At 41.2% G+C, this 3874-nt stretch overlaps 1 pseudogene; it reads left to right on the top strand.

Annotated features, from left to right (window-relative positions):
- The first annotated feature begins 1298 nt into the window (after positions 1-1298).
- Positions 1299-2705, top strand: LOC138158322 (ETS translocation variant 4 pseudogene; annotated as a pseudogene).
- The last annotated feature ends 1169 nt before the right edge of the window (positions 2706-3874 follow it).

The raw sequence follows: 3874 nt of genomic DNA, 5'->3' as shown, positions 1-3874 counted from the left end.
TAATTCCATTTCTTTGCATAGTCCACTAACAGAAGAAATTTAAACTAGGGTAGCCTAGACCTAAATTTACACCAATTATTCAATAAACAAGTTTATCAAGTGCTACTTTGTTTTAGCCCTTTTGCTAAGTGTTGGTGACACACAAAAAAAGGAAATAATTGTTTTCACACATAGTTTACATTCTATGTAGGGGGAAAAAAGAAAATATGTAGAAGGGACTAGTTAGAGGAGGGGCAAAACAGGAAAAGGCTTATAAAGGAAGTTCAAATTGGACTGTATTTTAAAGGAAACAGGATCTAAGAGCCAGAGATGAGGATGAATTACATTCCATTTGTCATTAGAAATTCAAAAATATAGGAGACAGAATGTCACTTGAGAAGAAAAGCTAAGTCAATCTGCTACACCATGGAGTAAATGAAGAGGTAGTGGGTTACTAATTTCTTAAAAGTCTGGTAAAGTAGGTTACAGCCTGGTCATAAGGACTTATCTCCCAAACACAAGAGTTCATAAATAAGTCTAGAGGCATTAGGGAACCACTGATATTAACTATGCAAGGGTAGACATGAATAATTAGACATATTTTATAAGCCACTTTGGCAGCTGTGTGAAAAATGAACTTCAGAGGAGAAAGATTTGAAGCAAAAAGGAAACAAAACATTCTTTCTTTGTTCTTTCCAATCTTGTAACTCTTCTCATAGTGTATGAAAGTACATTGCAGAGAACTAAAATTAAAGAAGAAATTGCTAGCAATAGGAATTGTATTTGCTACATTAAAAAAGTTTTCTTTTTTCTACTATAAGTGTTCAAATACATTTCCCCACCTAACACTGGGAAATAATTCTTCTGTTAAAAAGTACACATTTTGTGGAGGACAGGTGGTGCAGTGAGTAAGAGAACCCGCCCCAGATTCAGGAGACCTGGGATGGGTTCCAGGCTCAGATACTTAACACCTACACAAAATAACTGGCAGTGTAACCTTGAGCAAGTTACTTAACCCCGATTGCTTAAAAAAAAAAAGTACACATATACACAACTGCAATAATTTCTTAAGTAAATTTTAAAATGGATAAGGCAAAAATAATACCAAAAACATTGATTTTTTTGCATTATGTTTTAGCTGTGGGATGCATTAAATTTAAAATTAAGTAGGAAAGTTTAACTCGATAGCTGAATATGGTGAACTGCACCCCAGACTTGTGCACTTTGATAGTAAGAGACTGGAATCTCCATAAGTACTTGTGGACAAATTTACATGATTCAGATCAAAATGAAATCAAAGTAATTCCGTCTAGAAGAGGATGATTCGGGGACAATCCTGTCCTTCTCTCCGACCATCTCTCCTCTCCACAAATGCCCCCCACCACACACACACACACACACACACAGCACCCGGAAATGGCAGTCTGAATCGAGCTCTGGATGGTCACACAGGGGAAGCGCGTGGACCTTGGCTCCCTGCCGCCCCGAGTCAAAAGATCTCTTGAGCCAATTCCGGGATACCTAGCCTAGGAGAGCTGAGGTTCCCGACAATGATGAGCAGTTTGTTCCATATTTCCATTCAGAAAACTTAGCTTTCCACAGTTCCACCACCAAGATCAAAAAAGAGCCACAGAACCCTCATACAGACCTGACCTTGTCCTGCAGCTGAAAACCTCTACTCTCCTACCACCACGATGAGAAGTGCCTTTATACCATTGCCTATGACACCCCCAGACAAGTTGCTGTCAAGTGTCCCACGAGACCCTTCAGCACTTTCCAGGGCAGAATGGAATTTTTTGAGACCCACAGGGACAGCCCCACCTAACCCCAGCCCTGGGTTCATCCTGGAGGATAGATCCATTTTCCAGAAACGCCAGAGCTATATGTCACTACTTGCCATCCTCCCAAGGTTAGGTCAGGTAGTCCCTCGCAGCCTCCTACCAGCCCCTCCTGTCGGAGCCCTGCCTGCCTTCTCCCCAACAGAACTTCAAATGCGAATACCAAGACCCTGGTGTGAGCAGATGGGTGGGGGCAGAGGCAGTAGCAACAGTGGGCACAGATACCCAGGAGCCGAGATGGTGATCAAGTAGAAGCAAACGGACTTAGCCTATGGTTGTCAATTCATGTACCTAAATACAGACGACTTCCCTGCCCCCTCCCCAGGTGATGGAACCATGGAAACTTCGGCCCTTCCCAGAGGATGTCTGTGTGGTACCAGGGAAATTGGAAAGGGAAATTAAAAAATAGGGTCTAGGGGCATTCTGGTAAGGACCCCACCAGCAGCGCTGAGACTGCCTACACTTCTGACAATTCTTGGTTACTTCGTTCGGCTACTGGACTAACCTCCATAGTCTGTCAGGCTGAAGGAATAGGGTTCAAACTCCAAGAGTCAGAACAGGTCTCCCGGCTCTGGGGCATTCAGAAGAATCCTTTGGCCATGCATTACTACAAGTTGAGAGATTTGCTTCGCTACTATTATGAGAAGGGGATCATGCAGAAGGTGCCTGGTGGACAAGTTCTAGTGTGAGCCCTATACCCTCTTCTCTCTGGAGTTCCCAAACAACCAGCGCCCAGCCATCGAGTCTGAAATTGACCAGCCAGTCAGCAAGGAGTACAGGATCCCCTTGTCACAGCTGGACGACAGCCCTGTGTATCTTCCAGAACTGGGGGGTCCTGTCCAGCAATGTGGACCTAAGGGCTACCCCTACTCTGCATCTCACCAATAGCACTCCTCAGAAGTGGGGACAGGGTACACTACTCTATGACTATCTTGTCTGTGTATATAGATAAATTTGGAATTGGCAGGAACCCTTTATTTCCTTCTCTGACACTCTAGGAACCTGGGGGGAGGGGCAGTTCCATTCCCTAACCCTAGTCATCCCTCCTCCCTTTCCTTCCTGTACTGAAATGGATTCCACTCATAGTGTTCACACAAATGACTGGAGAAGGTGGGAAAAGATCCTGTTCGTATATAGAAGCCTTTTCATTTTTCCCTACTACCCAGAGAGCTCTACTGGGGTTCTTCCCATTTTTTTTAAATGGCCCATCAAATTCCCTTTTCCCCCAGTACAGAGAGCAAGCAAGGTTTGCCTCTACCAGATAGTTCAGGGGAAGATGACTCTCCCGACCACCTCCAGCCCCAGTGAATTTTTGAGGTTCTGAAAGTTCCCATTAGATCCCATGAAGGGGTTATATAGATATACCTAGATATACCCCCTTATCCAACAACCAAATTGCTTAGGTGATCTTTCTGTTCCCCACTGCTACCCCATCCTCTTAGTTAGACTGGATTCCCTTGGGTTCAATAAAATGCTTTTTGAAAAACAACCAAAAAAAACCCAAAGTAACTAAAATGCTCTCCTCCATTTTTACTCAGATTGCATGGACTAAGACATCTTGCTGAAAAGCCTGTATACCAAACTCCATGAAAAGTGCCTGAAATTAGAAATGTTAATATGCAGGGAATATATACGATTATTATAACCATTATTTGACATGTTTCATTAATACACTTCTTTTTTTAATAAATGCAAATTTTTTTTTTATGATTACTCCTTTGTAGTAGTATAGTTTAAAGTCTGGTCCTAAGCCATCGCATTTTTTTTTTCTCATTTTTCCAACTTTAACATTTTGTTCTTTCAGATGAATTTTTATTTTTTTCCTAACATGTTAAAGTAATTTTGGTAGAGTAAGTAATATTTTACTGTATAAATAAATTAATTTATGTAGTACTGTAATTTGTATTACACTGACAGGATCCAATTAGAAACTAAAACCTCCATAATTATTTAATTATATATTTATTTGTGTTAGCATTACTTGTATTTCAATTCATTCACTTGTATGTATCTCAGTAGTTGAACACATAAATATTTAATGATTTTATAGTCATTTT

This window comes from Petaurus breviceps, unplaced genomic scaffold (assembly GCF_028583685.1).
Source record: "Petaurus breviceps papuanus isolate PSGF00001 unplaced genomic scaffold, PetGlider_PUasm1.0 174, whole genome shotgun sequence".
Taxonomy (NCBI): Eukaryota; Metazoa; Chordata; class Mammalia; order Diprotodontia; family Petauridae; genus Petaurus; species Petaurus breviceps.
Note: the sequence above shows the minus strand (reverse complement) of the source record. Positions and strands in the feature narration are given on the sequence as shown.